We start from the raw sequence: 22,807 nt of genomic DNA, 5'->3' as shown, positions 1-22,807 counted from the left end.
AGCAAGTCCTTGTCATTTAACTGATGAGGCTTCAGAGACCCAGGGGGCTGGAAATTCTTGTTCTCCATTGCTCTAATGGTTATTAAAAAAAAACAAAAAAATAACCCTCAAGTAGAATATTACTTTCTTTGCCTTATTATGTTTGTATTTTCTCCAATTTTTACCTCTTTTCACATATCTTTTTCCAGGTTCAGGACTGATATTTGCTAAAGCACTGCTTTAATTTTTTGTGTACGTCATTAATCTTCTTTGTTCTTCTTCAACAATGCTACTCAATTTAATTTTAATTTCCTAGATAACTGGAATAAGTTATACCTCTTTTTGACTCCCATACACTGTATCCTGTTACTAAAGTTATTTTTTATTAAACTATCTGGTTCCAGTGCTCTTTTGGCTTTTCAAATTTTATTTTATTTTAAATATTAACATTTTAAAAATTATTCAAATTATTACATATAAAAGTAAAATATTTCTATTTTATTAACATATTCTATTGCTTTCCCTTCATGTGAAACTTTTACTTGAAAAGTTCTAGGAAAGAATAAAGGAGGGGACAAACATTTCTTAACATAATACCATGGGTCAGGTATCATGCAAAATCCTTTCATGTGTCGTTATTTAAGTCAGCAAAACATTCTAGAGTGAGGTATTGTTAGCCACATTATTACTAAAGATGTAACTGATAGAGAGAAAATTAGGAAAATTAGATAAGTGATAAGACTGCCAGAGTCAGTATGAAATAGGCGACCTTGAGTTTATATATCCAGGTGACAAGTGATATCAAAGAACGGTAAGAAGACATAAGGATACATGATTAAGTACAAGCGTTTTCTTGCTCATATTTAAATTCTTACCTTTTATCAATATAAATCTCTCAGCAGATATATACATTTTGCTATGCTATTTTGATGTTTTTGAATTATTGTCATTACTTTTATATATAAATTATAGTTAAAACAGCAAATTTATTCACACAATTATTTAATAAACTCTTCTTCTTTGGTACCAAATATTTCTGGATCCAGAGATAATGAAAATACATAAAGTAAGTAGAAACCTAACTTCATGGAGTGATAGTTAAATAGACATATAGAAAAATTATTAAACGATAGGACAATAGGTGGTATATTGGAAGGTTACGGAGCAGTGAAGGACCTACAGAGCGGGAGGTTTTAGGAGAGATGGCAAGCTTCATGGAGGAACACATCGATACTCCACCTCCTTCCTCAAGCGTATGCCCGAGATCAATTACCATGTATTAGCCAACACAGAAAAGGGGGACAAGCAGAGGTTACTTCTCCACCTTTAGAAAGATACAGCAGTTTCTACCAGAAGCCAGTGATTTCAAGGAAGAAAACAAAAAGTTGCTGCAGCAATGTAAAAATAAATAAGATTAGAGAAAATTCATTATAAATTGAGTGCCTGCTACATTCAGGCACTGTTGGGGAGGTGGGGGGGGATTTAGTTTCATTTTAGAATTTAATAGCAATTCATATTAAATTGCCAAAAATTATGATGTAACTTTGCTTATAAAAAGAGCACAAGCACTAAAAATTTAGCTTTAAAGCACAAAAATTGTACTTAATGCTGAAAAAAGAAGAAAAACATACTGAATAAATTTTGCAAGCATCTTTGTTTTGTTATTTGGTATTTTAGTAAAGAAAGGTTCATTTAAATTTAGAAAATGAGGGAAATACGTTGACTATTATAAAACAGCAATTTGAAAATAATGAAGACTAAAAGTAAAGGTGTATATATAACTTTGTAAGCACTTTAATGATTTTTAAATCTAAAACTAGTTAGACTATATCAAAATGTAACTTTTATGACAGCTATAGATTTCTTTGCTTAATAAGTAATATAAATTTTAAACGGATATTATTGTATTTGCATGTCTCTTACTATGGATAAAGTATATCCTCTTACTGTGAATGTTAGGGGTTAAAGAAAGCAAACATTTATATTGAGGCCTAAGGAAATAAGAAACCTGAGGTTGTATAGTAAACACTAATTCACACTAAGATGGAGACTTAAATAATGCATTCTTATTTAAAGAAAATAAATGCAGGGTGACATTTATTTCCATCTGAAAGCCCAGACGAAAAGTATTTTTATATAAAAATGTTCTTGGTTCTCTTATTTTTCACCATAAAACATTCTTAAAACCTGGATAACCTATATTGTAGCACTGTGTCATGGGAGTCGGCTTTTTGGAAGTACACTGATTTTCCTCTACCCTCCTTTCTTCCCCTCACTTTCAAAGTCTTTTGATAGTCCCAGATCATTCATTTTAGAATCTACTCGACAGGTGCACCCAAGCATAATGATTTCTGGTCATATTAATATCTGAGCTCTACTAACCTTATCAGATGCAGAGACAACGTGAGGACAGCAGACTCAGTGTGCAGACCTTGATCTGGCCTCTGCTGGGCAGTCTGTCCTGGAGTCTGTCCGTTTTCTCTATTGCTCAACTGGATTACGTAATAAGAACAGAGCCTTGCTCTCCTCTGTCAAATAGGTAACTCCCAAAGTTCCCCGAGGCAGGGACTGGACTCTTCCCCTGTACTTCACAGAGCATCAATATTTAAACCGGAAATACATATTCCGATATATGGGCAACCTCCTAGAATGACAACTGGGCAAATCATTATTTAAATATAATTATAAATGCTACCTAAACAATATCTTATGGCCTTTCCTTCTTTAGGCTATGTACAATCAAAGCTATTTCTCGTGAGTACTTTTAAAATTTTTTGAGATTTTCTCCAGAGTCTGATTGGAGGACAGGAGATGAAGTCTTGTGTGTTGACTGACTTTTAAAATAGTCGCATCATCATTTTTATTCCTTGTAATATATATCACTTTGTACTTACTTTGTGAAATCATAATCTTATCACAAGCACATCTTTTGAAAAACTCAAATCGTGTCATCTTCATGATTACCACTGAGTGTGCTTCCTACAGACCACACATCACTCTAAGAACTTTATGTGGATTATTTAAATTAATCTTCATAACAACCATCTGGGGTAAGTCTTATTGTCTTCCCAATATTTCAAATGGCAAAAGTAGCAAAGTATTGAGAGGTTAAAGGCCTGAGAGGTTAAGGAATTTGCTTAAAGAGTGCTGAGCTGTGGGTGAATCGATTAGGATGCTTACAGAATACTCCAATAAAAGTAGCTCAGTATATGGCAGAACGTATGTGTATTTGTCAGATAATAAATATTAAGAAATAATTATCAGCTTTTGAAATGCTAGCTTTTCTCCAAAGCAGACATTTAAAAATACTGGGGGGTCAGAGTATCTCCATGACACAATTATTTGCTCAAATTGTATACATGTGTGTATGTATATATAATCAACTCAAAATAAAGACCACCAAAATGCCATAGCATCTCTTATCACATAGCAGGGGATGTTTCCTTAAAGGGAGAAAATGGTACATGTTAAGGCTTTAAATCAAATAGAAGTTTAAAATACGAATCAAGTCCAACTTTCCATCACTTCAGGAAACAGAATCATCTATCCTGACGAAGGGAATGTGAAATATAAAGTTAACTAATCTAGAACAACCTGGAAAGGGCTGTCCAGTTACTTTGGCAACAAGGAACTGTCACAGTTGGCAACTTTGGGAATGGCTGAAGATTACTGAAAATGAGTTTCACAGTCACAAACTCAGGAATGCAAAAATGAAATTTTGTCTTTCTAAATTTCATTTTTACCTCAAGCCTCCATTTTTTTCTGATCCAGCATATTTCATATAGTCACTGTTAAGAAACTTTCCACTTTTCATATCTCTCAGTCATTCCAGGTTAAAGCTCAAGTATATTTTTCTGAGCAGGTGTTACATTTAGAGGAGAAGATTAAAACACAGAGCATTTGCTCTCTTAATTCGTGACTATGGCTTTCCCTAGTCCTCACCATGATCACTTTCCAGATGATGGCTCTCTTTTTCTCAGCTCACTTTCACAACCATCTAGGGTCTTGAGCACAGTATGAGGGTCCTAGGGGCTCCAGGAATCTGCTTATAAACATAGCTGCCTACGTACTGCACACAGCCCATGATACGCCATTGCTCTGCTGCCATGATTGAAGCAGAGTTCTCTGAGGCTTGTTCTCTCTGAGCAAATCTCTGCCTTGAGATCCTCATACCTGCCTAGGTGGAAGTAGAGAAAGTTTCCCTTCAGGAATGAGTCTGAGGCAGGCCAATACAGTAGCTCTCAGGGATGTATTTGCATCTAAGCTCCCCCTTCTATCCAACCTTATGGCCTTTTGATTTGTTTTGGGCTTTGTTGAGAACAGTTTCAGGTGGATCACAACTACTTTTCAAATCTTCATTAACCTAAATAGTAACATAATGTCAGTTCTTTGTCTCCACTAAAAATCTTTCCTCAATTTGCAATTTCATATCTTGCAGCCAGAAAAGTGAATGAGAAGGGTGGGAGGTATGGATTAACACCTCACACTATTATTTTATCATATTGCAAAAACTATAAATCATGAGAAACAAACACATAATAGAAATTTAGCTAAGAGAGAGATCAATGGGGACTGACATCCTAAGAATATGTTCACAGAACTCTTACATCCTTAATCTTCTATAGAAGATTAATTAAATATAAATAAGTAGAAGGAAGTGGGATTCTTGGCAAATAAAATTAGGCAATTACAGAAAGCATTTATCATTGGAATTGGTATGGTTGAAAAAAGGCATGTGAACAACCTCAGTCTGGTTTGACATGAAGGTCATATCTATAGATAGAGGGAAGTGTTCCTAGACCAGGTTATAGTAGCTTAAATGCCTGAAGATAATCTGGCCAAAAGCATTGAAGAAGAGAATAGTAAGATAATTTTAAGGTTTAAAATCATGACCAAGACCTCTGATTAAATGTGGCAGATTGAATACATTTTTACTTGCACCTGAAATCTCATTGAAATGAGATAGAATTTATAAAACCGTGAACATGCCAAAGATTTAAATGAGAGAGGACAGAAAACAAGGCAATATTTAGAAAGCAAACGCACTTAAGGTAGTTGCTCAGCAGGCCCTACAGTGTCAGATTCTAAACATCTAAGCCTAGAGCAGGAAGTCAATAGAAAGCAAAAATAATCTGCGGTATAATCTCAGGGCCATGCACTAGCAGCATGGGGTGCCGTGGAAAGCAGGGTCTAAATTGGTTGAATATATTTAGAAGTCCTAAACCCTAGCTTTTCCCTCCATCTACTCTGCAGCACGTGCCCACTCTCCTTCCTCACCTGTTAAAAGGTGGGGTGTTTCTTCTTTGGAAACACGGAGCCAGATAACTCTGAACATAAAAACAGGAGGCGGCCTGAGGCATGAGATAGATGCATGACGAAATACGTTTACCTGAAAATGCAAATACTGATTTCTTTTCTACTGCCACTACCAGAACTCTAGCAAGCGAGAGATTACCAGATTCCTTTCTGGGGAAACTCACTGGAGTAAGAGAAAAGACTTATTGATACTGCTTTTTCAGGGAGGTGGGGTAGTCAGGGGAGGCGATGAAATTTGTCAGGACCTTATCTGATCATTCTAGCACAATACTGTCCAGTAGAAGCATAACATGAACCTTATGTTACATATACTTGTGGAATGTTCAGTAGCCACATTAAAAGTATAAATCGCGACATTAAATTTAATATTATGTATTTTTTAGCCCAGTATCAAAAATACTGTAATTGCAATCAATATACAATTATTAATGATATATTTTATGAGTTTTTGGTACAAGGTCACAGAAGTTTTGTTTTTATTTTATTTTTATAGTACATGTAAATTTGGATTAAGTCCATTTCAAGTTCTCAATAGTCACCTGTGGCCAGGGGCTACCATATTAGACAATGCAGCTCTAAAATTAGATCATATTTATTGGCCACAATTTTAAATATAAATGGACAATCACCAGACATTGAGGAACACCTCTGACATACAAAACAAAATTTAAAAACAAATAAGCAAACAATAAGGATGACTATAAGGGAATAAAAAAAAACCACTAAATAATTTTGTGATTAATTTCTTAAGACAACTAAGAGAAGATATTATATCATGAAACTAGGAAAACAGAAAACCATGAAATTATTTTTTTAAAAACTAAACAATGATTGTAGAAATAACGCTGTCAGCAGAGCAGTTGGAATATCAGAGTAGCAGCATTAGAGTACAGAGGCGCCATTAGAGCAATACTAGGCTAGTAGAATGAATTCAATATCCATGTGATGGATTTTCCAGACAAAAAACAAAACCAGAAATAAAATAAGAAAATAAGAATAGATTGCATTAATAGTTTCCAGAACTGAAGAATATAAGTCTCCAGAGTGCAAGATGGCACCCAGCTATAGCACAATGGATTAAAGGGTCTACCTGCCTATCTTCAAATGGCTTAGAGTGGCAAGGATAAACAGAAGATCTTAAAAGCCTCTGGTGTGCTTGGGTATTTAATGTCACATACAAATCAGAAAGACAACAGGCTTTCATAAAAACACTGGGAATTTAGAAGTCAAAGGAGCAATCCCTTCAAAAATCTGAGGGGAAATGATTTTCAACTGTTATTCTATATGCAAACAAAGATTTTAAGAATGAAGATAAAGACATTTTAGTACATGTAAGGTTCCACATTTTACTTCTGTCTTACCATTTCTTAGGAAGCTCAAGGAACTCCCAGAACATGAATTCCACCAAAACAAGGAAGCAAACCAAGAAATCAGAAGACAGAGGACTGAGGAAATAGCTGACCTGACAATGAAACAAAGGGAGTTTCCAGGAAGAACTTGAAAGGAAGTTCCAGGGTAACAAATAAGCATGTCACAGATCTAGGAAACAAACCACTTAGTATTGGATCAGGGCGATAGAGGATTTAAGGAGGTAATTATCACCACCAGGAAAAAATAAATTGTACCAGAAAGAAAGCACTCATACTTCTTGGCTCTGCTTTTCAGTAAATTTATAACAATCATAATGTAAACAGTCAATAATATCAGAAAAGGAGCTACATTGATTGGGTTGAAAGAAGAAAATGTGTATGTGGAGACAGTGGGTAGAATGGGTGAAGTGGTATTGCGTGTGGTGCTATGAAAGCTAGATACTTTTCCTCCACAGGAGGAAATGAAAGGTTAATGTGTGAAATAAAACAGTTTTGAAAAGTCAAGAAATAGCACTGTAAGTATGTTGTCTAGAAATAGTTCACAGTGTTTTTGTCTGGAAAGAGACATGGGAATGAGAGAAGGGGAAAATAGGACAATTGTCTTTTTTTCCCCATTAAATTTTAAGATACTATTTAACTCTTTCAATAGCAAATAGTCATTTAATGTCCCAATACATTTTTAAACAAGGTTACGTTTGTATTGAGCTGTGCTTGATAACTGCTTACCATCTTTTGCTTTTTCCCTCCTTATCTTGTGACTCTTACTCTTGACTCTGCTGAGCCTTCTTCATTTTCTTAAGAACTTCCCTTGAAACCTGTCTTCTCAGCATACAGCTCTATTTTCTACTTTACTGAAAAGACTGAGGCCATCTACTGTATAATCTCAACATCTCTACAAAAATATAATACTTGCTTCACCCAGGTACGGTGATCACTCACCTAGAATCCTTAACTCTTGAGAAAGTATTTTTGTGCATAGGTAGTTGTTCAAATTGATGTTTCCAGGAGGGGATGGGTACTAGAAATTTTTATAACTGCTATTCTGCTGACATGATTCCTGTGTAGTCTAAAAATTTTATTGAAGTCTTTATAAACACTTGCTATAATTTTGTACATCAGAAAATCAAGACTCACAAAAAATTCACCTCTTTTTTGGGAATTTGACCGACATACTATAGCCAGCTGCTTCCCAGCTCCCAGTCACCTCCCCTATAAATTGAAAACAAATTCCCCTGTTGAAATTACCTTTGTCAATAATTTTAAAATATAATTGGGAAACTTCAGTGTAATCATATAAAAAAAGAAAGGAAATAGAATCATTGATACATATAATAGATGATCAAGTAAACGTAGATTGGAAGAGTTTTTGTAAATTATCTGGTATAACTCTCACTTTAGTTAAGAAGCAGAGATGACATTAAAAGTTACTTTCTCAATGTCACAGATAGTTAGAGATTAGGAACCAAGTTCACATCCTCTGATTTTGAAATCTGAGAGGGATATTAAAAATTACTTAATCTAAATAATTTATTTTTCAGATGAAGAAACAGAGTTCTAAGTTGTTCATATACAATTTGGTTTTTCAGACAAAAATAGGGGTCCCCTACAAAACCTGACAAGCTCAGGGGAGGCCCGCATGGTGGGCTTTACAATCCCAGAGACCAAAGTATCGACACAGGGTCTGGACGAAAAATTCCTCACTAAAAGTGGGTCATGGTGGGTAGTCACGTCTTAGGCTTGTCACTCCCTTAACAAAGGTCAATCTTTAAATTTCAAACTGTCTATTGTCTTTGTGTATCTAAGATAAAGAATTTTTGAAGTCAGAGTAAATCTTTTCCAAACAGCTGGAAGGCATAACCACAGGCACCACCAGACCAGTAGACCACATTGTTATCTTGTTGCCCACATACCACCTCTGTGCTGTAAAGGTTAACTATCCTGTACCCACCAATGTAAAAGAAGCACACATCTCTGCAGTTTGCCTTTTATTCAGTCCCGGCAATTTCTCTCCTCTTTGCTTTCTCCCACCTCCCTAATCCACCACCAATGAATTACATCTCCTTTGATTCTAATGTATAAAATAAGCTGCAAAACTGTCATTTTCCAGAGCATTTTTTCAATCCATTGAGATGTTGCTCTCTGCAGTTGTCATCAGTGTGGCTCAAATAAAGTCTTATAAGACACTTTCTTAGGCTGAACCTTCTTTCATTCACAGCTTTTAGAATCTTAACCACAAGATACTTTTGCACCCATTTTATAGATGGGGAAACTGAGACACTGAGAAGTTACATAATTTATTTGAAGTCACAAAATTAATATGTAGCACTTGAACTCAAATCTATCCAATGCCATGTAGCCTATAATTTTTACACTTGGGAATTACCATCAGGAAAAACTCCAACATTGTCATGAAGCTTCCTCTCTAAGGTTTTTTGGGGGGAGAATTGATAAAGAGTAAAAGTAAAGGCAATCCCAAGCTTTAAACTAAAAGGGAAGAAAAGTGTCCAGGAACTCATTTAGTAATTCCTTAAATACTTACTAACCATTGACTATATCCAGACTTTGAGCTTGACAGGATACAAAGATGAATAAAGTATAGTGTTTAATAGAGTGTGGTTTTGTTCAGAGGAGGCAGACTATAAAATAACGGCACAGCTTCAATGGATACTTTCTAATCATACAGCAGAAAGAACACATGCATGCATTCTGGGCAGGAGAAAATGCGATATTTGGAAAACCACAAAAATTGTTTTTAGGGAAGTAGCAAAGAGGAAAATGGGTGGAGACCAGATTTTGAAGCCTCTTGCATGATATACTAAGCAGCTTGAACTTTATTCTGGAGGCACAATAGAATCACTAAGTATTATAAGTAGGGAAAGTGATGATGGGATAAGAGTTTTCACCTTTAAAGCATCATATTAAAAGCAGTAAATTGGGATGAGAGTCTACATAGAAGACTTATAAAATAATACTGGGAAGACATAAGGTTCTGAAATAAAAATTGTATTCAGTCTCATAAAGAGAAGGTGGACTCATTCTAGACAGAGTTTGGATTAGTGAAAAAGTATTTGCAGTTTATGGTGGCAGCCATTGGCAACAAGGGCTATAAAATTGAGAAGCAAGACCTAAGATTCATTATCATAAATGAGAGAAACATTCTTGCTAAAGTTTTTTGATGACACTCTGAAGCATACCATCAGGGGTAAAAAAAAAGAAGAAGTAATGAAAACTGGGTAAAAATAGACAAAACACTAAAAGCCAAAGGAACTGGGAGACTTAGCGCTTCTTTTATATTGGCTTTGGTTGAACTGACAACTCCTGTAGAAAGCCAACAAAGAGCCGAGCGGATAGCAAGGACGCTCACAGACTTCACCTGATACTAAGAAGTGTGTAACCTCCCGATTTCTCAGTTCCCCCTTTCACAGTCCAGGCTGGGGTTTGGCTCCCAAGGTCATGCAGAATCAGGGCAGCGTTTCAGTGTCACAAGGTTGGAGGTAAGATGAAGGGGGTAGGGGGAGGAGGGAACAAGGAAAGCGCTCCGTTGCAAAGGGCCACAGATCAATAAGCGGAAGACAATGAAGGTTAGATGCACTGAGTCTAGAGTCAGTGACTGGACTCACTTACAGAAAGACCTTGTCAGGAAGAAGCAATGAATAAAATGATTATATGAACCTACCTTTTTGTTAACATATTTATAATTTATCTTGTTTGACCAGCGAGTATATAAAATGTAAATGCATTGTGACAGTTTAAAGAGGTATAGGATAAAGAGAAAAGGAGAATCTAAAGCAAGGAGACTCTCCAAGCAGTAATCTGGGTAGTTTACATAATAAAAAATAATTGCCACTGTTCACCCCCACAGCTTAGATATGCTCTAGAGCAGCGGTTCTCAACCTGTGGGTCGCGACCCCTTTGGCGGTCGAATGACCCTTTCACAGGGGTCGCCTAAGACCATCGGAAAATAAAAAGATACTTACATACGATTCATAAAAGTAGCAAAATTGCAGTTATAGAGTAGCAACAAAAATAATTTTATGGTTGGGGGTCACCACAACATGAGGAACTGTATTAAGGGGTCGTGGCATTAGGGAGGTTGAGAACTGCTCCTCTAGACAAACAAGGATTCGTTGTAAGCAAAAAACGGAAAGCAGCCATTTTCTTCTAGCATAAGCCATACAACAACTACTTAAAAAAAATATTTGTGATGTTCAGAGAGTGTTCAGAAACACACCAAATGCAGGAGTATTTCAGGTAAAAAAACCTGACCCTAATCTTCTTCTATTTCTATTTCACATAGGTGCCTGCTGTTATACTGGACACACAAAATACTTCTTTTGACCATCACGAAAAGCAGTAATAAATGTTCATCTGTAGCAAACTTTCAGACAGTAATAGTCAAGAATATACAAATCATATCCAAAAGTACATTATGCAAATTTGACCCTGCATAAAATATAGAATGGACTAGAAAATACTAATTCCCCAAGTAACTAATGGATATTATGGATAATTGTTACCCTTACAGTACTGTTAATCAGGAATTAAGTCAGTTTTCAGGATCCCACTGTAATTTAAGTATTGAACCATTCAGATTTATGGATCCAAAGTGCTGCCATTGGTTGTAGATTTGAATGAAACCACATCACCTAGGCCCATGACCGGCATCTGTAATGTAAAAAGATTTAAGCCTTTTTGTTTAATTAAAAGTTAAGATGTTTAACTGAAATTTTAACTTCTCAATTTCAGTTTCCTGTCAGTAAATTATTATTCCTCACTCACATAAAACAGAACTGCATGTGTTACTTGAAAACAGGAAAACTTGAAAATGGCAAAAGGGTAAACCTTAAGAAGAAAGTGAAAAATGAGCATCTTTCTTTGTTTAAATTATATCTTCAAGGGTTTCTAAAGAGCACAAACTCTATGAAGTTCAATCCAAATTGCTTCTCTTTATTAACAAGATAATATGATAAAGCAGAGGTGGAAAACAAATCACTCTATCTTTTGTAGTCCCTTAATTATATTTTAAGACCTTTCAAAGAAACTCAAAGATGGAGAAACTTAACCTTACTTACATATAGGCCTGAAATCTTCAATTTATTATGCAAATCATGTTTAAAAAGCATATATATGTATAAATCAAAGAAACAGGTATACTTAAACAATATTCCAAATGTGATGAAAATTACATATGCAAAGATATTTTTTCCATGTGTGATTTATGGAATCAAGCCTAATTTATAGCTTTATCTTATCTCCTCCAACACTATAACACCTCTTTATAGACTTATAATAACAAGTTACAAAGCAAATTATAAGTATGGGACATTTGTCAGTGTTTCTAGTAATTTTAAATTCATACAATATGGAAATATTGAATATTATTCAATCATGAACTTGAATCACTTAGTAGATGTTCTTTTCTTTAAGTACAACTTATAATGATAGCCTATTATGTAAAAGAAAAAATAAGATTATCCCATTCACTTTAGGAGGCATCTAGAATAGCTAAGTAGAAAGTTTGGCATATATATATTTTAACTACATTTATATATATTCAACTTAGATGCATATGTCCAGAAATATGTTGATTTATGACAATTCTCAGTTAAAAGATTCTTAATAATCTCTGATTTTTAAGCTCTTTCTCTATGTAGTAAGTGGAAAGAGCTCTTAATTCACAAGTAACTTTCACTAAGTAAAATTAAAATTTTATTCCATGTATTTCATATCTACCAATGATGTATATCATTTCATTTATGTAACAAGTTAGTTTTTATGGTATAAGTGCAAAAAAAAAGCTAATTAATTTCCTATGCAATTTATGCACTTTATAGTTATTATACACAGATTCACCTGTTGTGGTTCTTATTGATTATCAAATTGCTAGCATAAGATGAGTGAAATTCTTCTGAATGAAATTCTTATGAATTATATTGAGTTAAAGTATTCAAATGTTGAGCACACCACAGGGATTAGGGAGGAAATTACAAAGAAACTCCGTTAGAATCTTAACCCGAAAGTAGTTGGAAGTGGATTTCAAAGAAATGTGTTTAGTGACTGAAATAACAAAGAATTTTTGTCATCAGAGAAAACAGTCTCTGACACTCTGGACCTGGCCTGGTGCTATCTGCTCGGTCTCATTTCTGGGCACTGGCCTGGCACTTGTAATCAGGCCTTGATATGCTCTGGTTGAACATAAATCATGTCACAGAGCATCATCTTTAGACAAGGCCACATGATGATGATGGATCAAGACAAAAAAACAAGATGCACTGTAATCACGTCAAAATGCAGACCAATTATGAACATCGTCTGAGCCACAGATGCCACACATCCCCTTTCCCAGCTAATGAGTCACATTACTTCTTTATCACTTTCAGCCTTAGTAGTCTCATCTTCCCTCCTTGTAGATAAGATTTATGAAAACACCCCATTATAAAATGATGCAGCTCCCTGACAACATCCCACTCAGAGTAAAGCTTTGCTTCCTTAAACCCTTTCCCCAAATCACCCAACCAAAGTCCATGTTCTACAATAGATTCTTTCTAGATCTGTGTCACCCTTGGCTCCCTGTAGTACGGCTGCTCCCATGTTGCAATAAATGATGAACTCAACTTGGTCAACAATGTGTGTTCCTGATGGTCTTTGGCTGAAGGACGTTTGTAGTAACAAGGTGTCTAAAAAGCTTGGCTCCTCCTTACAGTGTCAGCAGGAGACTCTGACATATTTGGTAATGGAAACCCCAGAATTTTGAAGAAGACTAAATTGAACTTCAAAGAAGGAAACTTAGTAGATGCCATAGCGATAGGAATGGGAGAGATCATTGTAGGTGTGCAAAATGACATTGGACACACATTTCGAGGATATAGCAGCTGTGTCAAATATGGAAAAATGAGCATGCAAGGTGAGGAACGCAGGCCAGGGTAGAGGGAGGGGCATATCATCAGCTGAGGGGTGATCAAAATCTGAAGAGCTTTATAATCTTCTCTCAAAAGAAACTAGAGGAGAATTTTAAGTCTGTATCATCAAAACTTCATTAAGGGGAAGAAGTCTCAACCACTACAAAAGCAGACAGGAGAATAGCATAATTAGAAAACTAATGATCCAGTAAAGGGCTAGCAAGATCATAGTAGGTGAATTTTAAATAACTTCTTAGAAGGGATTAAGACTAGGACTTTATTTAGAAGAGATTAAAATATCAGGTTATCAGTGAGGTGGGCAGTAGAAAAACCATAAGAATGGTGATGACGATAAAGAAGGAGCAGGAGAAGAAGGGAATTATAACAATATGATAATATATTTCCTAAAAACAAGCATCGTGAGTACTGAGTTAAGTGTTTTGGGTTATTTTCATGCACACCAATTTTTTGAGAACTACTGTGCTAAATTTAGTCAGATTTAAACAGCAGTTAAAACTGAACTGAGTGTTATGAGATAATAGTTCCCACTTCCAGGTTTCAAGAACTCACTTGCCAGTTCTTATTTTCCAAAAGCAAGAAAGATTTAAAACTCTGAATTTGGTTCATGCATCATAGTGCATGTCCTTCCTTAATCTTATCTTGCCCTCAACCCTTTGCCTACATAGCAGGCACTGCTGGGCGGTCATGCCTGCAACCCGATCCCCGTTCTCATCTGGCTCCCTTCACTACCAGATTGCAACCCAGAAGATTCACAAATCCTTGCTACAGTCTTTCACATTATTCTTACTGGTTCTAATACTGGATCATTTCCCCAAACAAATTCTTTCTCATTCTTGAAATTCTATGAAAAACTATGACTTAAAAATCATAGTTTGAATGATTAACTTTGGTTTTCATTTATTTATGTTTTTATTCCCTCAATAACACTGGCAAATGTTTCTCTAGCCTGTAGCCCTTGCAGGAGAAAAACAAAATAAATTCCCTAAGCATTTTTTGTCTGCATTTTAACTGGGATAAAATGAGAGATCAACAAAACAAAAACCTGATACTTCCCCTCAAGTAGCTCACAGCATGGCTAGGAAAACAATTAATAAACAGACCATTATAATACATTGTGATACCTACACCCATGTGTAAAGAGTGAATGTTGGGTTAGGAAAGCTGTGAAAGGACAGCTGGTAGAGGAAGTGATAGCTTACCAGAGATCTGTAAGATACAGGTCTGGGTAAAGGGAAAAAAGGCATCCCCTCAAAATATAGATCCATGAAAAGACATACAACTGGGAAAATATAGATATTTCGGTAAGGCTTTGGCACAATGTATGCGTTTTGAAATGATAAAACAGAACACTGGAGAGGTAGACCCAAATGACTGAATAAAGTTCTAACATAATGCATAACATACAATAGTGCGCATTGTGCCTGAATACCTATGAATTCTTTTCAAGAATTCACTTTGAAAGCAATGTAGAGCTACTCAAGGATTTTAGGAAGGAAAGCCTGATAATATTTGGGTTTAGGAAGATGCCTCTGGCAGAACGTGGTGAAAAGATTGGAGGAAAGGCCAGAGGAAGTTTTCTGAAATAATCTAGGCAGGAAATTATATGGTTTGAATTGAGGCTGTTGCTGGGGAGGAAGAAGTTGGGGAAAATTTCAGAAATATTTAGTAGAAATGGGTTAGAAGATAGAATGAATAGCTAAGCCTTGGTTAGTGATTAGGTAGGTAGAGGGAAAAACGAATCAAGAATGAAAGTTCTAGGTTTCAGGCTGGACTTAACAAGATAAAAGAAAAGAAGGTATGTTACGCATATACAGTGGAATATTACTCAGCCATAAGATGAAGCACTGTCATTTGTGACAATGTGGATGGATCTTGAGATTATCATGCTAAGCAGAATAAGTCAGACAGAAGAAGTTGAGAATCATATGATTTCACTCATATGTGGGATATAAAACTGAAAGCAACAAACAAACAAGACAAACAAAAATTCATAGTCACAGACAATATTTAGTGGTTACCAGAGGGTAAGCGGGGAGGGGGGTGGTAGAATAGGGTAAAGGGGGTCCAGCACACGATGATGGAAAGAGAGCTGACTCTGGGTGGTGAACGCACAATGTGACATATAGATGATGTATTATAGAATTGTACATTTGAAACCTATGTAACTTTATTAACCAATGTCACCTTAATAAATGTAATAAAAATTAAAAAAAAATGACGGGGGAAATAATAGAGCTAGATTTTGGGGTGTGGTGGGGTTAGTTCTAACTGAAATTTTCACTAACTAGATGTAAGATCCTAGGCCGGTTTCTTAATCTCTGAACCTGTTCATTCATTCTTTAAAAAGAATAACACTATCCACTTTAAAATGTTTGTGGGAATTAAATAATAATAGTTAACCCTTCCATAGCACTTATCATGTGGAAGGCACTTGTATAAGTATTTTACACAGAGTGACTTGCTTATTTTGAACAATTGCTCTATGAAGTACATACTTTTATAATCCCCATTTTACAGATGATGTAGCAGAGGCACAGAGAGGTTAACTTTTTTGCCCAAGGTCACAGATCTGGGAAGTGTCAGATCCAAGTTTCAAACCTATTTAGTCTGGCAACAGAAAACGTACCTCAACCAATAATTGACAATGTCTCTTATTAAATACTAGGCATTTTGCATAATTATTATCAGCATGCCTTGTAGACATGAATCAAGTAATAGCTATTTTAATTATTTAACCCATGCATTTATTTTAAAAGTTTTTACAGAGTACATGTGTGTGCATACATTTTACAGAACACTAGGATAGATTCAAGCATAGTAAAGGAAACACCTCTCATGGGGTTGTTTATAATTTAATTTTGAACATTAAAGATACATCATGAATCAGAACACAAGGACAAGGTTATGCGTTGAAAGAGTTTAGGTTAATTTCAACTCAAGATGTGGAGTATCCACCTTGGGAACTTGACCGGCAGGCACATAAATATGAGTAAGAAACTCAGGGAAGAGATTAGGACTTGGGTCTGTTCAACATATAGATTACAATTGAAGACATAAAAATCGGTAAGATCCCTTAGTAGATCTTGATGGGGAGGGAAGCCTAGATAAACTTCAGGAAGGGAAACTGAGGAATGACAATGCAGTGGCGAGGCAAGTGTATAAAAGTTCACTTAACTTCTACACGCCTCAGACTCCGCCCTTGAAAAAATGAATAGATCTTGGTTTGAGAGTATTTTAAGAATGATTCCCATATCTAATGTTTACAGCTTTTGCTGTGAATGAATGTGAACATTGGGAGAGCAACTGAAAGTAGACTTTTAGCTTTAAACCTCAGGAAGAAAAAAAAAAAAGGCAAGCTTCATAGCTGTTGCTTTGCCATGGTAAATAATCAGTAAGGAGTGTTCTTTTTCACAAAAGACCTTTCCGGTTGTTTCAATTGCTTTCATTTATCTACAGGATTTCAGTTTAAGAAATGCTCTTGCTGTTACTATGTTACATACTGAAGTTCTGCATGGGAGATTTTAGAGAGAAAACAAAATGACATCGTTAACACTCAAGAGGAATATTAATGGGGTAGAGAAGATAGTGTGAATAATTATAGTAAGCTTCCTTTCAGTTGGCCTCTTCCTACTAGGATTTACTTTTTTCCTTGTCTAATCCTATTTTTCCTGACTTAATCTGATAAAGCATAGAATTTTATTGAACTATTATAATAAGACCACAGTATAAGGATGCAATACACAGAGGCTTGGAAGACTCAAGGTGAAGAAACTTTCAAGAGCCTGTGAGTGAGGTCAGAAAGGGACTCTGACCAAGGGATGGAGGCAGAAAACAGATGATGACTGCATTTCTGTCACTAGCTGGAGACCTCCTCCACGCCAGAGAAGGTTTTGGGGGCATTTGTGACTAAGCTAACAAACTACGACTCCTATGCATGCTAGGATTTCCCATAGAATGAGAAGTGGAGAAGCCATGACCCACACATGGAGGCACATTTAGCATACCTCAAGGATGAACAGTGCCCAGAAAGGAGCTTACTGAGCTAAGAATTTTTCTCTAGCTTTATCCAAAACTTGGTACATACAGTGAAGACATCTAAGAGCCTGAACACAGAAGCAAGCACATTTAAGCTTTGCATGCAAATTGAGGGACAGGATTGAGAGCTCAGCAGAATTAGGTGAAATGATTGAGCTTCCTTGGCTGACTCGCTGAGAAATTATCAATGTCTGTGAGTTTACGGACTTACTGTAAATTGAGTTATAGGATATTTCTCTATTAAATTTCATAATTAATTTTTAATAGATGATATGCCCTATATTCCAAAAAAAGAAAGAAAAAGCAGACATGCGGGGAAGGGCAGCGGCGGTACTGGAAGTGGTAACATTCCATAAAACCACCTACCTGAAGATGTCTCATGCAAAAAACTACACATACCTATGTCTAATTGACCCTTGAACAACATGGGTTTGAACTGCATGGGTCCACTTATATGTGGATTTTTTTCAATAAACACCTGTACTGTTTTCAATCTGCAGTTGGGAATCGACAGGTACGGAGGGCCAACTGTATGCCTTGATCTCCACCATTTTATATAGGGGACTTGAGTACCTGGGGATTTTGGTATCTGTGGGGGTCCTGCAACTAATCGCCCTCAGATACTGAGGGACAACTTAAGTTTTGGGGGGAGTCAAACAATATGCAAATTTTCAACTGTACAGGGGCTGGGTACCCCAACCTCTGTGTTTTCCAAGGTCAACTCTGTTACTTTATGGTAGAGGTGTGTCAGTTTGGATATTTAAAAAGAGTGCTAAGCATAAGAGATGGAAGAAATAGATTTTTAATTTCTTTAAATCTTCAAAACCTCTTAAATTTTTACTCATACTCCTTAGTGGACGGTGAATGTTTTAGAGTTGAAAAGATTTAGATGTAATAGTTTGAATAAATGAATGAAATCTATCTTTTGAGTGCTTACTATGTGTCAGGCTCTGGGCAGTGCTGATAAGTTGCAGATGACCCCTGCCTTCATGGAGTTATCAGCCGAGTGGGATGTGCCAACTCTGGTAGCAAAGGTCTGTACGCAGGGCTCTTATCACTGTATATTTCCCTTATCACAGTTTGTGTCCTCTGCATTGTAACCACTGGTCTACATGTCTGCTTAGATGTAACTTTTGACCAGGCAGCTTTTAAAAGAATAGGGCACATAGAAACGACATGTTTCCATAGAAACCACAGGTGTTTCCCTTAAGAAACCAAGCTAAAATTTAGATGAGTGTTTGTCCCCCACTTCAGACAAAGCAGTTCAACAAGAAATAAATTGAGCAAGTTATCAAACTTAACACTTAAGAGTATACACTGCTGTCAAGTTATTCTGGAGGGGTTCCATGTGCTCTGTGTTAATTACTTAATTTTTTATGCTTAATTTATTTAAGCATAAATTATGCATTTGGGAAGCCAATGGCAAGAAGCTGAGAATGGGCGAGGGAAGCAGCTCTGTCCAGTATCTTCCCTCTATTACTTCTGTAAATAAAACAGTCAGTTGTTTGGCCTAATTTCTTCAGGAGATCGATGGTTCAGTAAGGGGTCTGTTTGTGTGCAGGGGGTGCGGGGGAAATGTTCACAAAATTCAACCTATACCTTCATCACTTACACAGTTAACAGATTTTTTTTTAAAAAACTTTCATCAAAATGTTTCATCCCATATAAACAAAATTTAGAACAACGACCTGTAAAAAGATCCTGGGTCCTTATAAACATTCAGCATATTGTTTCTGATAATAGAAGTGTTTGACAGAGAGTAAGGGCTCATAAATATTTTTTAACAAATGTGTCAACAAATAAATGAATCTGAAAGATAGTGACTCCGTCATATATAGAATAAAAAAAATGATGTTGCTGGTTTAGGAGTGAGTCTTAAAGTAAAAATACTTGTCAAATAGATCCCACTTAATAAAAATTGATGACTACTCTAAAAATATGCTGTGTGTAGGGTCCACACTATGGGACCACTGGACTGAATAAACTAACTTTTATTACTTCATTTCTAAAACTTCCTAGAATAAGACACAAGGACACCCTACAGTTGCACCTGTTACATTTTGAATAGAGTAATAATAAAGTCCCAGAATAGAACAAAATGAGCCTCCAATTTAATTTCTATTAGACAGTGTTCTTAATTTTTAAAACCATGACATGACTATATCCTTTTTGATTTCCTAAAAATTAAAATGAGAGAAATTTAAGATTTATATTTTGAAGATTTAATGAGAAAAGAAAACAACATTAATTAAGAGATGAAACTAATGTTTTAAAAATATCTGTCCTTATTCCACTTTTAAACTTCACAAACACTGAAGGGCAAACAATGCTTTTCTATTTGAGTACACTCTGGAGTCCTTGGTGAATGCAGCCAAGCTGTCTGCTATGTCCCTTCTGCAATGCTTGCCAATTTTCTGTCATTTCCTCCTTCAGATGATAGGGTTTGTATGACAAAGGTCTCTGAGTATATTCCAAAACATCTTAAACTATTTACACTGTACCACCGAGCCCCTATTTAAAAGTGTTATGTATTCCTCCACAAGGCTAAATTTGTCAGAAGACACAAAGCAGAATTCACTTTACCCTTCTCCATGAAGAAATGCCTAGAAAACTCACTGTTGAAACCACGGCATACTAATTGCCCTTTGTAAAAGCCAAAAGTTTCCAGTGGCTTAGCCAATTTCTGTAGTTTGACATACAACACACTAAACAGTAAAACTAATTACCTACTAAACTAGATTTCTTTTTATATTCTCTGTGCACTTATGCTAGGTTTAGACTAATTCCTTTTTCTGATGAATTATTCATGGTTTGTGAGTTGAGAAAATCACTTTGGATTAGGCATGTTTTTAGGCACCCAGGAACCTGATATGGAAAACACAGTCACTCCTCCTCCTCTGGTGCTTCCCTGCCTCATTCCCAGCCGCTCCTATTAGGTTGTAGTCAAGTGGTGACACACTTGAGAGTTTTCCTCAAAAAGCAATCAAAAGCATATAAACAAGTAACTGATAAAACAAAACAAAACAAGAAACCATTTTTCCCTTTTCATTCATTTTAAAGCATTTCTTACTCAATTCAAAATTTTGTGAATGTTTTTCACAGAATTTAATGACAAAGCTTAGTTTATAAATACTAAGAATATTAAATTCCTTAATTAGTAATCTTTATCAGCCATTTGTGGCTAAAGCAAAATTAGCCACAGTCACACCAACAGCAATATATTATCATGTATATCTTCGCTCTAAGAAAATCATATTCCATTTAATTGGCCCACTGGGTAGTCTTCTATGGTCTTTGCCACTGATTTGTTAGCACTTTAAGCCTTCTTTTCTTGTTTTCTTTTTTTGCCTAACAATGATTTTTGTGAATTTGGGAGCTTACTTTTTTTTCCCAGGTGAAAATTGTTTTATTATCCTCAGGTGTTTGCTTGCTTTCTTAAACTCTCAGAACAGTTCACTGCAAAGTCCTTGTCTTTTTCAAAAGGATCTGATTCCAAATAATTAGTGTTTGTGTTATACATCATTGGAAAATATTTCCCCTTTCCACTTGTCAGGATTATAGGAGTCTCATATACTGCCCAACAAATCCCACTTTTATTATTTAGTCAAGTATACCCAACAACAAGACAGGTTTTGCCTATTTCTCGTCATCTGATCCAGAACCCACCTGAGTTCTGAATTTTTCTCACAGGAATTGAACAAGAAGTAAGCACATTTGTGAGTATCAGCCCAGGACGCTTTCCCCAGAATGCAGCACAGCTCCAAGCAATCATTTTCCAAATAATAAAAGAAAGTGATTTTTTTTAAAGGTAAAGAAGCCTATCCAATTAATTCCCAGGCTTTGTGGAATAGCTGAGAAGTCAGAGGGAACTTTTTTGTATTAGCATTTAATTTTGTGTCTAAGTAAGTATATCTTTGTTTCCTTTCTGCATAAGTCATTCATTACGCTATCATTCTTTGCAAAGTTTCCTGGTCTTATATAGCCATATTATGAAACACGCCATGTTACAAAACTTCTGATATGCAACAAAATCCCCTCCACCCAAAATAAGATACCTGGTGCCCACAGTCAATACAATTTCTATGATCACTAATAATCAATAAGTTTATGTATGGAAAAATTTCTTTCTCCTTTCCTTCTAGGAGTCAATTTGTTAAGACAACCGGGTTTCTTAAATTCTTCCTTAAATATACTTGTCAATCTTGACAACATGCCAAAAAAACATTTTCACAGTCTCATGAACAAAGGTCATTCAACTTCCAGTCTCATTAAGAAAGTGTTTTTCCAGTTTGGAAGACAAAACTCAAATTGGTCAGATTTTTAGAGTATTATTTTTTAAAGAGTAATATTTTTAAAAACCTATTAAAAAGATAAGCACAAATTTAAATAAAATATGAAATCCGTCTAGATTAGTACATGCCAGAACAGCTTAGAGAACCTGAAGAAATAAAAAGTGCTATTGAAATTATACTTTTTGTAATAATTAGAAGTTTAAGTTTTCTGATGCTTCTAAATAAAAGGCATGAAAATGTGCAACTGGAAATTTCACAGGATGAATTTAGAAACTACTGGAAATGTCACATTGACATGTTAAATGTCATTTCCTCATCCATTTAGTTGAAAACTTACAAATCTGTTAAAAGACTTAATTATGATACCAGAGAAAGTTTATCTTTCTACAGAGCTAAAAGTAAGAATTATTATTGTTTGCTAGATGCCAGCCCATCAACTACAAAGTCATTGATAGTCACATGCTTTAACCAAAAGAATTCGCTCACCAATTTCTAGAGGCTGTTGCTTGTCCAGATGTAGGATTTTAAGAGTGGCTTCAGAGAGGCTGTTGCAGGAGGAGACGCAGAAAATAAACACATGATTTCCACAGCACAGCAGCTGAGAACTCAGAAATGAGGCACAGGGTCCTGACCGTTCATTTGTCTTTAAGGTTATTCTGACATCTGAAAGCCATTGACATCCTGAGACTTCGGACGCATGCCTGACACAAGATAAATATAGATCCCTGACACCTGAGCCAGAGGAAAATAAAGTTAACGTGAAAAATCTCACTCATTTTGTGGCTCAGTTGAGGAAATAAAACCCCTAATCCTTTTCCTGTTAAAACCTGTTATGCCCCTTCACAGGTAGTTGTACTTAATGAAACATGGGAATTCAAATAATCAATCATTAATA

At 35.7% G+C, this 22,807-nt stretch overlaps 1 protein-coding gene across 2 annotated transcripts in view; it reads right to left on the bottom strand.

Annotated features, from left to right (window-relative positions):
* CD36 (CD36 molecule (CD36 blood group)) overlaps positions 1-22,584 on the bottom strand; it is an 86,550-nt gene extending 63,966 nt beyond the window's left edge. Inside the window, exon 1 of one of the 2 annotated variants that reach the window (XM_019661585.1) lies at positions 22,399-22,584. The gene's annotated coding sequence lies outside the window, so the exon portion shown is untranslated. Of the gene's footprint in view, positions 1-2,361; positions 2,464-22,398 lie in introns of those variants that run through there. The other variant, XM_019661584.1, reaches the window with a different exon arrangement.
* Between the last annotated feature and the right edge of the window lie 223 nt (positions 22,585-22,807).

This window comes from Hipposideros armiger, unplaced genomic scaffold (assembly GCF_001890085.2).
Source record: "Hipposideros armiger isolate ML-2016 unplaced genomic scaffold, ASM189008v1 scaffold_354, whole genome shotgun sequence".
Taxonomy (NCBI): Eukaryota; Metazoa; Chordata; class Mammalia; order Chiroptera; family Hipposideridae; genus Hipposideros; species Hipposideros armiger.
Note: the sequence above shows the minus strand (reverse complement) of the source record. Positions and strands in the feature narration are given on the sequence as shown.